Genomic DNA, 14,119 nt, shown 5'->3' with positions numbered 1-14,119 from the left:
GTCGTACAATCAGCATTGAAAAAGGTACCCTTTATGTGCTTGGGTGTTGATGTAAATAGTCTAGTTCCAAGCGCAGAATACAGATGTGCTCACATTCCCAGCTCTACTATTTTGAGTGCATCAATATATTTCACCCATGTTACTGCTGTCTCTCTCATGCAAACGAGCCCAGAGACTTCTCCCTTTTCAGTTATGGGGGAAAAGTGGATGAGGGCTTCCCCACCCAGTGACATTCCTCAGTCAATGATTGTGTCTGAATGTAGAGTTGCCCCAGAGAGCTTATAAAAACAACACAACCCTAACCCTAAGATGCAGGACCGCCAGAACTCAAATCTGATCCTGGGATCAAGACTCCAATGCTGATAGAGAGAGAAACAGGGCTACTCCCTGTTCCAAAACCAGCCCATCATCCACACTCCTTCCTTACACTTTGGTGGCCTGATCCCAGGGGTGGACGTGTCTGGCGAACCTGCTGTGTCCCCAACCAAGACTTAAGAAGACATCTGGGTTGACTGCTGAGTGGTGGCAGGCCAATATGGTTGGTTGCTTCCAAAACACGGCATTGTATGCCTCCTGTTTTAGTTTGCTAAAAGGTGCTGGGAGCAATATACCAGAAATGGATTGGCTTTTAGAATGGGAATTGTTCAACGTATAAGCTTACAGTTCTGAGGCCATGAAAGAGTCCAAGGTGAGGCATCATCTCTGAGCTGTGGTTGTGGACAATCAGGCACACGGCACCATCCGCTCATCTCTCCCTTCTCCTCCGTGCCTCATCTCCTTCAGCCTCAGGCTGCTCCGTCTGTGCCTTTTTTGTCTCCAGGGTTCACTGATTTCAACTTCTGGAGGCTTCTTTCTTTCTCTGAAGCTATTTCTCTGTGTCTGTGCCTTTTTATTCCTCCATTAATAGAGGACTCTGGTGAGAGGCGTAAGACCCACCCTGGGCCATTCCTTACTGAAGCGATCTAATCAAAAGAAGGTCCCTTAACTGAATCTAATCAAAAGGTCCAATCAACAATGGGTTCACAGGCACAGGAATGGATTAAAGAATAGGATTTTCTGGGGTCCTCAAAAACTCCAAACTGCCACTTCCCCCAAATGAATGCAGTGTCACATTGCTTAAGCCTAACCTTGAAGAGCCAAATTTCTACCTACTAATGAAGAAATTTCAAAATATCCATTTTCCTAACAGTGGTCATTAAATATACAGTTTTAACATTTTTGGAGTGTTTTAATGGAACTAAAAGTACTAGAGTGAAAAAACACTTTTATGTGACATTGACTTCCCTCCTCTGAAAATGATGTGAAAGAAAAACTTTGGCTGTATTGGAATTTAGTGTGCTATGAGCAAAACAATTTCAGGGATTGTTCTGTAGTCTTCTTCAATAAATATATTTTCCACATCATCTGTTTTGAGTTGAGCTGCTGGGATCTTTTCTCCATTCTTGGAAGTACATATTTTTGGATGGGTTCTAAAAGATTAGACTAGGTGCTGTCCTTTGAATGTGACGATATGATTAAACTGGCACAGCCTTAAGACCAAATGTCAGTTGCTGGTGGAATGTTGCCAGAAATTGTGTCTCCTGTGTGCTCAAGAAAGCATAGGAGATACAAATCAAATCCAAACCAAGCCACTAAAACATCTGGCATGTAAAATAACTCATATAAAATTCTGGGGGAAAAAAAAGAAACAGGGAATAGCAAAGCTGTTCTCTTTTTTTTTTTTTTTTAAAGATTTATTTATTTATTTAATTCCCCCCCCTCCCCTGGTTGTCTGTTCTTGGTGTCTATTTGCTGCGTCTTGTTTCTTTGTCTGCTTTTTGTTTCTTTGTCCGCTTCTGTTGTCGTCAGCGGCACAGGAAGTGTGGGCGGCGCCATTCCTGGGCAGGCTGCACTTTCTTTTCACGCTGGGCGGCTTTCCTCACGAGCGCACTCCTTGCGCGTGGGGGCTCCCCCATGCGGGGGACACCCTTGCGTGGCACGGCACTCCTTGCGCGCATCAGCACTGCGCATGGCCAGCTCCACACGGGTCAAGGAGGCCCGGGGTTTGAACCGCGGACCTCCCATATGGTAGACGGACGCCCTAACCACTGGGCCAAAGTCCGTAAAAATTTTTAAGTAAAAATTTGTTTTGCTATTTGCAACTACAAGCAATATCCTCCAAACTTTCCAATTTTAAGTAAGTTTTAATATTCTTCCTTTTTCAAGCCTTCAAATCCTTCCAACTTTTTTTTCCTTGACTCTAAATACTCAAGAGATTCATTTATATATTTTGGGAAACTTTGTCTTTGAACTGTTGCTGAGCCATAATTGCAATCTATCTCAAGAAGGATGTGGATATTAAGAAAAATAGATTCAGTGTTCAGGCAGCTGATGATCATCTAATCTAAGTTTCTATCTGTTATTTCCACCATTCTCTTCAACATTCCTGTAGAGTACTGTGCAGCCCTCTGCTTGTCTATCTTCAGGAACAGGGAACTCCCTAAAGAAAAGAAATCAGAATTTATAACCTTTTACTGACAGGTGACAATAAGATAAAACCATTACAAAGAGAAAAATGGAAGATCTATATTCACTAAAGAACTAGATGCTCTCACAACTTACATTACCCTAAAGTAAATGATGGGCATAATGTTTGAACACCATTTAAAAATCTTTCTCTTATATTGACTCAAATTGTGGACACAAAGTTACTGCAGACTTCCATTGAGTTTTTTTGGGAATCTAAGTGACGAAAGTTGTGAAATTGTCAAATTTCATCCTAGGCATTATATCAACTCTATTTGAGATATAAGCACGCTGAGGATCAGAGAGGCTAAATGTATTGTAAGTCTCTTTAGAACTCAAATTAGCTCCTTTTAAATCCTTTGCCCTTGTCTATCATGCTGATTTTCTCACTCTCAGAGAGGCAGCATATTTTTTAAATCCCATTTTTTTTTCACAATGGACACCCCTCACCCCCTGGGTGGATATCCATGCCAATTCTAGTAAAAGATGGTTTAAGAAAGGCTTGTTCGCTGTCGTTATTTGCCTGCCTGTGTTTAAAATATAACATGTGTGGGTGTCAGGACAAAAATGCGTTGGGTTCAGCTCCACTGTTAATTCACTAAATAAGCCCAGAATATTACCATTTAGTTGCACCCCAGGATCTGTAACCGAGGGTTAAGAATGAACAAATAATTCTGATGCCTAAATCGTGATATAGATGCCTTTATATCAGCAATGGAAGAATTAACACCTGCAATTACTGAAACTGGTCAGACTTAGCCTACACCTGCTCTTGTGATGGCCATTCCTGTTTAGGGTTGCTCTAGACTTACCTTCACTCTTGCAGATGCTTACGATTGAGATGATGATTGTAGACTGATCATACCCTTGTTTATGATTATATCAAAAGTTGGCTCACCCTCGCCTATGTTTACTTTTGGGATGGCAACCACTCCACTCTGTTTAATATCCATATGAAAAACCTTGTACCTGATCTTTGGTCCATATCCCCCTAACCCAGGTGCCTTGGCTCTCTGATAATATTTGTAACTGTGCCTCATGCTGGTTTGGTACCTACCCCAACCTTTTCAGCCCCAAATGATTATTAATGAAGGAACCAGTGCCAGCTCCACCCCTATTTATTCGTGAGCATCCTGAAGCTTAATGCAGTTCCAGGAGGTAGTTTTCGGGACCACTAGGTCACTGATCGCCTTTGTTTGTGCGAACAAATAAACGCTTTCTCTCTTTGAAACCCTGATGTCTCAGGAATTATTCTGTGTAATGCATTGGAAAGAAAAGAATCCACCTTTGCTTGTTACCATATCCTGTGCTTTTCTAGGTTTGGGCAACGTTTTTTCAGTGTTTTGTTTTGTTTTGTTTCAACACATTCCAATATGATTTCAACAAACGCACAAAAACACACACAATTTTAAGGACTTTTTTCCCTTGTCATCAAATGACCAAAGTCCTTTGAAATAAACCTTTTGTCCTACCCTCTGTATTTAGAAGGAAGGAATCTGAAAATAGGAGCAAAATACGCTTTGATGCTGAGATCCACCTTGTTCTCAGAGCCAAGGTAACTTAGAAATTGACATCCATAAGAGCCCATTAAACATGAGCAAGGAATTCATAGGCACTTAAAAACAATTTGCAAATGCAATCCAAGACACCCGCCTGATATCCCTGGCAATTTTCTCTTTATTACTGAAGTAGGCTAATGAGATAGGAAATTAATAGATGGATCTGGAACCTGGCAGAGAGTCCACATGGACATCAGGAACCCCAAGATGGCTGCTGGAGAACCCCCACCCCCAAGATTCTGCCATCCTGAACAAGGACTGCTTCTGGAAGCCAGAAGAAGCCCCAATAGTCCCCGAGGACTTTATCTTTGGGCCCTCATGGGGGATTGATGGGTGGGATGATCAATCAAAACAGCAAACAGCCGGAAACCCTCCCCTGCCATTAGCAAAGGGGTGGAATAATTAATGGTTTATAAAGCAGACCACGAGACCTGAGCGTGCATGCTCAGCTCTCTTCCCTCTGGACCCTTTCCTGCCCTCTGTGCGCCGCTCTCACCCTTTCTCCTCTGCCACATGGCCACGCAAGTAAACCTGGGGATTTATAACCTATAATGGGGAATTGTAGTCTGTAAACCAGCCCTCTTTATCACCTTTCAGCTCCTTCTTCTCTACCTGGGACCCCTGCTCTGTTATGTTCTCCCATTTCTCTTCCCTCCCTACCTGAATAAATTACTGCCCTAACTCACCCAGCGTGCTCTTGAAGTTCATTTCTACAGCATAGCCAAGAACCTAAATAAAATCCGGGAACATTACCTTTCTAGCAATCCTCTCTTAGTAGATCTTTAGGCCTCTGCTTCTGATAAATCATCATCTTGATGACTGACAGAACTGTTTGTAGGTTGATGCTTTTGTTAAAGCATCCACACATCTAACGTTGCCTACCTTCTTCTTCCCCCAGATAAAATCATTAACTCAACAAAAATATTTAGAACAAAAACGTTCACTGAATTGCAATTAGAAATGAAAGTAGGTGCTTCAGTGCATACCTCAGGTTCCAATATAATAGACTGTGGGGATAAATGAAGATAAACTACACAACAAAGAAGCACCTGCAGAAACCCTCCCATTAGGAGCAAGCGTCAATCTCTGCACAGGACACTATAAATTAGAGAAAGGGGCAGTGTAAGTAGCTGCAGAGCGGTCTTTGCTCTCTGTCATTCCAAGGTGCGGGTTTGTTTGCATAACAGAATGCAGCAGCAGTGCTGGGTAATTACCACAATCCTTCTCCCACCACATTAATCTGAACCAAACCGTGGGGAGTAAATGAGGCAGAAAGAAACCCAGCGGAGAAATATTTCTATTGTTTATGGCAAACCTCAAACCGAGTTTAAATCTCGAGACGCCAACTTATAATTTATCTTACTGTTCCTTGACATTCGGCAATTAAAATACCAGGTAACAATGTGAGATGTGAAGGAGTTTCCTGAAGCTTGGTAGACGTTGATAATAGATGTTCTGTGTAAAGATGAGAAAGCAAAGAACTCATCAATTACCAATTTATTTCCACAAGAATTGGAGCTAATGGTTTGTAGAAAATAACCAAAGTTGCTAGCATTGTTTTTTTTTTTTCACTTGCAGATTTTATTTTTCAGTCATTTTGTCTGGCGTTTTCCCTTCGCCTTTTTTTTTTCCATTAAAAAAAGGCGTGCATTTGGATGGAATTTGTGGTTTTCATTCTTTCTCACAAGTGCTGTGCTTTGACCCTATCACTGAGAAAAAAAGGAATGACAAGCATTTTCTATCAGATTAAAACTGATACTCAGATTATTTTGTGTTTTTTTTTTGGAACTTGCTCATGTAAATGATAAAATAGTACAGGCATCACCATTTCCCTAAAATCATTTCACCAAAAGAGATAGCCATTGCACCATGCTGAAAATTAACATGAGCTTACCCATGGCATAAAATTTTCTCTCCATCAAGTGTGATGTTGAACAATTAAATTCCATTCTAATATTTTATGAAAATAACTTAAAATATGTTAGACCACAGCTTTGTAGTAATCAGAGAATATGTTGCATTTTAATGATCAAACGTAGTCTATGTAATGGATTCCTTCTTGCCTTCTCTCACAAGAGACTCTGACTACCATCAAGGAATAGATAAATTGAGGATCCAGCCTTATATTTTCCTTCATGGGTTGTTTCTGTATCAAACTGAATGCCCCCTACTCCATCCTCAGGCAATTTCACCATGTACAAGGACCCCTGTGTCAAACTATGATGAATCCAAATCCAGTTTTACCTACAAGTGGGAAACGGATTCAACAAACTTCTAAATAAGCTGGCCAAAGGAGCTGCCCCAAGGAAAATTTTGAAACATACATTTTGAGCTGAATATAAAGAAAAACAATCAAAATCTAATTTTGAGGGTACAGGAAAGGGAAGTTCTTCATCATTGAATGTTTATATTGGAAAAGATGGAGGATCTCAAATCAACACTCTAAGCTTCAACTTTCAGAAAGGCGAAAAGGAAAAAAGAAAATGAATCCAATAGAGATGCAAGCAGAAATCCATGAGAGGACAAAACTGTTACGCAATAGGGAAAACGAAGGAGACCAAAATCTCCCCCTTTGGAACATTCAGTAACATTAATGAACTTTCAGCTGCACTGTTAAGGATGAAGAGGGGTGGGCAGTCCTGGATCGGTTCGTTTGCTCAGCCTGGTGGAGTAGACAGTTGTACACATTGAACTAGGCTAGAAAGGAAACCATCAGGAGACCAGAGATGTACAATCTCCAATCAGACTCCTCATTAAGGGATTTTTTTCACAGTTTTTAATACCAGTTGAAACAAAGTTAATTGTTAGGTTGACATATCTAAAGAGGGTCCATAAAAATTAGTCTTTGCTTTCTCAGTTCATCTTAAACCATGTGTGATACCTGGGGTTGGGCAATCTTGGGGTGATAAGGATATGGGGGTGGAGGGCTGTGGATGTGAAGGTACAGATAACGTGAGGAAGTGCATAGTCATACATTCTTGCAGTGATAAATCTGGTTAATGTTGAATCAGTAGCTCTGCCTACCTCCTGACATGTGAGCAAGAGTTGTATTGAATTTTTCTAACATTATAAGATACAGTACAATGCCTGAATATTTAAGCTCTACTGGGTTTTTCTAGCACTACGAAGAAAAAAAAACAGAGAAAAAACAGAAATGAATAAACAAGGGGACATTGATAGAAACATTAAAAATAATAAAATAATAAATATATATTATAAACAACTTTACATCAGTATATTTGACAACTTAAATGAAGTGAAAAAATCCTGTGAAAGACCCAGATGACCAAAGCTCATAAAAGGAAAAAATACATAACCTAAGTAGCTCTGTATTTAATCAAGAAATATAATTAGTAGTAAAATGTGTTTCCCCAAGCAAAACTTTAGGACAAGATGGCTTGTCAGGTGACTCCTAACAAATATTTATGGAATAAATAATACTGAATACATGTAAACTGATCAAGAAAATAAGAGATGAAAGAGCTCTTTCCAAATCATTTCATTAGGCCACTATTACAATAATTACACTTATTTAAAGAGATATTAAAAAGATATCAAAATTAAAAAGAATCTACAGACAATATCCATCATGAATATAGATACAAAATTTGCCTTACAACATTAGTAAATAAAGTTCAGCAGTATATAAAAATGACTGAACATCTTAACCGAGAACATTTTATCCTAGGGTTACAAGACAGGCTTAATGTTCAAAAATAAATCAGTATAGGTCACCACATTAACAGAATGAAGATGAAAATCAATATCCTAAGAATATGATTTGTTTTCAATGAGTAATAGATACACAAAAAAACATTTGACAAAATTTAAATATGAGAGCAAAAAATGTATTTCCATAAGGAAACATAGAAGAAAATATTTTTAATATTATGTTGGAAAAAAGGGAGATATCAGCTTTCATTAAAATTAAAATCTTGCATTTCTAAAGTCACCATCGAGTGTGATAAACTAACTCACAAACTGGGAGAACAGGTTTGAAAAATATGTAACACAATATGTGAAGAACACTTCCAAGTCAACAATAAGAAGAAAAACAACCCACTGAAAATGACTTAAACAGGCAAAGGATTTTAAACAGACATTGTCCTTCAGAACACATACAGATGACCAATAGATGCATAAATTGTGATCAACTTCATTAGACATTAGGAAATGCAAATTAAAACAAACCTCCACCTACACTAGCTAGAAAGCTGACTATTCCAAATATTGGTGATAATGTGTGACCACTGGAACTCTCACCATTATGGATAGGAATCTAAAATCTTAAGAGGTACTTTGGAAGATGACAACCTTGTTTTCAAAGTTCTCTATACACTTGACCAACAAAAACTAGAGAGATCAACAGCAGCTGAGGGTTACCAAGGACCAGAGGTGGGACTGACTGTGAAGGGAATATTTTCATGTAATGGAAATGACCTGTGTTAATTGTGGTCCCATTTACATAATGAGAGAGATTTATTGAAGACCATCAAATTCCACAACCTTTATGTATTTTAAGTGTGAATGTTATTTGTAGGTGAATTGCTCATTAATAAATATGATATAACAATAAGTAAAAAAAAAAAAAAAAGATGACAGAAACTGTACTAGGAACCTGTCCAAGGATGATGAAGAAGAGGAAGGAACCTGATTCAGAGCTGTTAAAGATACCACTTCACTATCTTTTTTCCCACCAGGTTCACATTGAGCATTGACAGGGGGCACAGGTGCTCTTTACTCAGAAAGTCCAGTGACTGTTTCAAAACCATGTGGTGTTGTTTTCCCTCTCAGGGGGCAAATGCCCATTGCCTTGGTTAGTATGAAGAGGCAAAGCTTGAGGGTTTCTCTGCTCCCTTCCCATGCTAGCTCTACTGTAAAGTGGCAAAAGTGAGTTCCATATTATTAGGTGGAAGTTTTCATCGCTCAGTTAAATCCATTTACCTAACTCCATTTTTCAAAGGAGGTACTGGGGATTGAACCCAGGACCTTATACATGGGAAGTAGGCACTCAACCACTGAGCTACATCTATTCCTCTCCATTTTCTAAATAAGAAAATTTATCCGCTCTCTTAGTGTGATATTAACTTAGAGTTGTCACCTTCCTCTCTCTTAAGTTGCATTGCAAAAATTTTTTTTGGATTTTTTTACATGAAATAATCATGGCCCAATATCTTCTCCCTAAAATCTAGATGAAAGAAGAGATGAGAAAAACATTAGCTTGAACTGCTGGTTATGTAAAAGAATTCTCTTTACATTGAACTAAATGGCTTTTTAAAAATTAAACCTGATTAGCAAATAATGTAAAAAGGGAATTAAGAGAGTGCTGTCACAAAGTGTAAAGTGGACTGACATTGCCAGGGATTTGATCAAAAAGATTAGAAAGAGAAACATAAAATCATTAGTGGTCATGATTTCTGAAGTTTTTGCAGTCTGACAAATGTAATAAAAAGGTCCAATAATTGAAGGATTTTATGAAAACTCAGAAGGGAGAAGGGTGAATGCATTACATTCAAATTCCAAATCTAGCTTCGATTTCTGTTTCCATTGTTGAGAAATGCATGTCAAGGCAGATTTTGTTAAAACAATAATAATAGCAATGTAAATAGTAATGGACTTTATGGTCTTTTTAGAATTAGAGATGAGATATGGAATTTATCTTCTCTTATCTGTTTTAGACCTAAAGAAACTGGATGGGCATTACGGGAACTCATTCTGAGGATCTGAAATTTGATTGAAGAGTGTAGCATAGGATACATTAAGCATGTAAAAATTGCTTCTTTGCAATCTAACTCATATCTAGAAAATGATTGTTCATCATAAAATATGTACTGAGAAAGCCTTCTCAAAGTTCATGAAAATTAAGAGAAGTCAGCATACCACAATTAAATCACAGCAAAGAAATAAGACTGATTATTATTACTATTTTTTAAACTGAAATCTTATTCAGAGAAAGAGAGTTTAAGGGCTAGGGTAGGGTAGAGAGCAGGAAACATAAAGATTAGAAAAAGAGACTATATGTTTTATTTTTGCCATATAAAATTTGCAAAGAAACGGTAAGGTCAACTAAGAAGTAGATTGAAGTAGTGACACCAATAGTGGCTGAAGGAATAAAGGCATATTGATATACTCTGTCCATTTGAGAAAAGAAAATCTTCGGAAGACAGAAACTAAGAATGGAGGAAAAATATCAAATCAGCACCCATGCTCAAACACCAGAACAACATGGTCTTTCCTGCGTGGGAGAAGTGGTAAGAGATGATTGGAAAGTTGGTTCTTCATTGTGGTACCAGAAAACAGATGCTCCCATACAAGGCTTTGCAGGTGAAGGATGTGCATTTGTCATAAAACTCTAGATCTTTTTTCAGACAGATGTGGCCACAAGTTATGAATTCTTCTGACATTTATAATGTCAAAAACATACCATTAGCCTCAGGAAGAACTGTTGATCAAAAAGCTGAAGCTATTGCATCAGCACACAATGCCTAAAATACTCTCTCACCCATTACAGAAAAAATTACCCGACTCCTGCCCTCGTGAATAGCAAACACAAATGAGAGAGATGAGCTTAGTTTCTTCTTTCTTTTTCCATCAAAACCTAAAATGATGTTCTAAGCTTTCAACAACATTAAATTATCATAACCCTGATGTTAGCAAACACCTCCGTGACAAATTTTTCTTCTATCTTAAAGTTTCCCCCCAAAAAACCGAATTCAACCAGAAATTTCAATTATCAACAAAAAAAGAAAAAGAAAAAGAAAGAAACCTTTTTTAGTCTTCATGCTTCCATGGATAAAGTATACATTTTAACAGTTTACTTACTATTGGAAAGAGTACCGATTTCAAGACGAGGTAATAGAATACGCTTGCATCATGTTTCTACCAATTCTTCAAAATGAATTTTGTTTGTTTGGCTTAGCAGAAACCAAAATTGAATGAAGATGTGACTGCTTATTGACTCATTAAATGTTTGAAGCAAAATCAAAGTCACATTGGAAGGACACAGAAGGACACACTATAAACTTTCAATGGGAAACAAAGTTAAATGAACATTTGTTACCTTATTTAAAGGCTAATCAGGAAAGAAATTTTAAATATGTTTGTTATATTTATAAGGCAGGGAAATTTAAATTACAGTTGGGGAAGCTTTATAAAATTAAATATTCTGTGAGAATGTTAAAATAATCAAAGGTTGTTTTTTCAATATATTTTGCATGAAGAATTTTGAGATAAGAAAGAACATTTACTAACTTCTAATTAGTAAATTAATTAAATGTGCTGAAATGCAAGTGAACTTAGAAGTGGATCTTGATATATTTTATTAAGAATTGGATTTAATAAGAATAACTAATGATTAAATTTGGAAACATTTTCCTACACACAATATGCTATATTTTAATCAGATTATTTGGTTATGTACATTATATTTTGTTTAAATTTCTTTGGGTAAAGACAGAATCTTGCACCTTAATCTAATGGTTTCTCTGAACCATTTGACCCAGCTAAAATACAAAATAATTGACTTAGAGTATTACATATCAACCCATTTGCATGGAAAAGGAACAGTGAGTGCAAATTATACACAAAATATTAACTAGAGCAAAGTTATTTTTCTCCCCAAAACTTACTGAACACAAGGGTTGATACTTCTGCTGTTATTAATATTTTAAGATTTTAACTTCTGTTGAGACATTTGCCTATGGTGTACAATAAAATAAGATTATTTAAGAATACTTATGCCCTTTAAAATTCCAGGATATTGTCAATTGCTGCTATTTTTTTAATATGATGTTTTATTGTCATAAGTAATGAAAAAGATATAATAATAGCAGGATAATTGCTGCCAACAATTGTCAGTTTCTTTGGTGAGAGCCAAAATCTGATCGGTGTCTAAAATTGCCACTTTCTAAGCTGGTCCAAATCCTTTTAGACTATAGAATAAAATGGATATATACTTAGAATTCAAATTAGAGTACACAGTATTGGATTCGAAGTCAAGCTTTTATAAATCAATGTCTAATTTCTCAAGGCATATGATGGAAATCAATAAGTCATTTTAGGAGAGGGGGCAAGATGGCGGCTGAGTGAACATCCCTGTTAGGGTCTTCTGCAGGGAATCGGCTGGGCGGCGTTGGAGACTCTTTGGGACCGGATTGTTTCAGGATTTTTGCTGGTCCGGAGGTGTCTGGACATCGATTTGGAGGGAAGGTAACAGAGAGGATTCGTCTGTGAAATATACACGGAGATCCCAGCTACCTGTAGAGGATTCCCTTCTTGGGTAGGCGGAGACGAGGCATCTAGCCCCGCTCGGTGGGGCTGAGCCAGGCCGGGCCGCAGCGGCGGACGCCGGAGCCGGGCCGCGCTGCGCCTGCGGTGAGCGGGGCGGGCCGGGCGGGGCCGAGCCAGGCCGAGCCGGGCCGCGGTAGCATTTGGAGCCGGGCGGGGCCGGTGCAGGCCCCGGCTGCGGGCCGCGGTAGCGCTTGGAGCCGGGCGGGGCCGGTGCAGGCCCCGGCTGCGGGCCGCGGTAGCGCTTGGAGCCGGGCGGGGCCGGTGCAGGCCCCGGCTGCGGGCCGCGGTAGCGCTTGGAGCCGGGCGGGGCCGGTGCAGGCCCCGGCTGCGGGCCGCGGTAGCGCTTGGAGCCGGGCGGGCCCGGTGCAGGCCCCGGCTGCGGGCCGCGGTAGCGTTTGGAGCCGGACGGGCCCGGGTCAGGCCGCGGCGGGTACGGAGCCGGGCAGGGCCGGTCCAGGCCGCGGTGGCGGGAGGTGGACGCCGGAGCCGGCTGGGCCGCTGTAGCGAGCGGAGCTGGGCGGAGCCAGGCCAGGCCAAGGCGGCGTGAGGAGCCGGGCAGAGCCGGTCCAAGCCTCCGCGGCGGGCGGAGCCGGGCCTGCGGAGGGGTTTCTGTTTTTTTTTGTTTGTTTGTTTGTTTTTTTTTTTTTTTTTTTTTAATTTTACTTAATTTTTTTTTTTTTTTTTTTTTTTTTTGAGCATCTGCAGTACTGGGGAGTTCGTGGACCCTGGGCGGCCTATTGGGGGTTTGTGGGAAGGGAGGTGCTTGCAGACCCATTTGGGCAGACAGACGGGGGGGTTTTAGGGCAAAGCGGGGGGAAGTTGTTGTTTTAGATAGTGTTGCAATTGTGACACGTGTGTACCTGTATCTCTCTTCTCCCTATCCGTTCCCCACCGTTTGCCCATCCTCTTTTTCTTTCTTCCTTTCTTCTTGCCTTTCTTTTTTCTTTATTATAATTAGTTTGTTTGTTTTTTTTTTTTTTTTCGGTTTTCTCTTTCCCTCTTGTCCCTCATCTTCCACTTATTTTTACTTTAATTCAAGTATACAATAGGTGCTACAGGGAACACCTCACATTTGCTGGGTTTTCCCATCCTCCACTGCCTCATTTCTGTGTGAACTGATTTAGGCTACCTACACTATCCCCCTTCCCCTGCATCTTGATATCCACTATCATCTACTGTCTCTCCTATATTCCACCCCCCACCTCCCGTTCTTTGATCCACAAAGTGTCTAACTCTTAATTTCTAATACCTTTGTTCTGTTTTCTGTCTATTATCCACTCTTGAAACTATTACCTTTCTTTTCTTTTTCCCTCTCTCATGAAAACAATAGCTGTGTAGTTCATACCATATTCCTCCCAAATTCAGTCATCAACTTCATAAAAGGTACTCTACCTACAGCTATAACTCTATACAATCTACATGAATCTAACCTCCATCCTTCCAGATCTCATATTCCTGCTTTATTAACATACATCACCAATACAACTTTACACTTTTCCCTTGCTTACACAATTGCCTTTCCCCAACACTAATACTTTCCTCTAAAGTGAACTTAACCAACAACAAGTAACTAGAATAAGAAGAAAAAAGTGACAAAGAGAAGATATAACACCTGTGCAAAAATAACAACTAATTAACCTCCAAGAGCAGACAAAGAAGCTAAGGAACTGATTAAATTCGTCAAAATAAAGAGATGACCAGAAAGCAACAAAAATCTACGAACCAAACCAATAATCAGGAAAACATGGCTGAATCCAATCAACAAA

Source organism: Dasypus novemcinctus, chromosome X, assembly GCF_030445035.2.
Source record: "Dasypus novemcinctus isolate mDasNov1 chromosome X, mDasNov1.1.hap2, whole genome shotgun sequence".
NCBI lineage: Eukaryota > Metazoa > Chordata > Mammalia > Cingulata > Dasypodidae > Dasypus > Dasypus novemcinctus.
Note: the sequence above shows the minus strand (reverse complement) of the source record.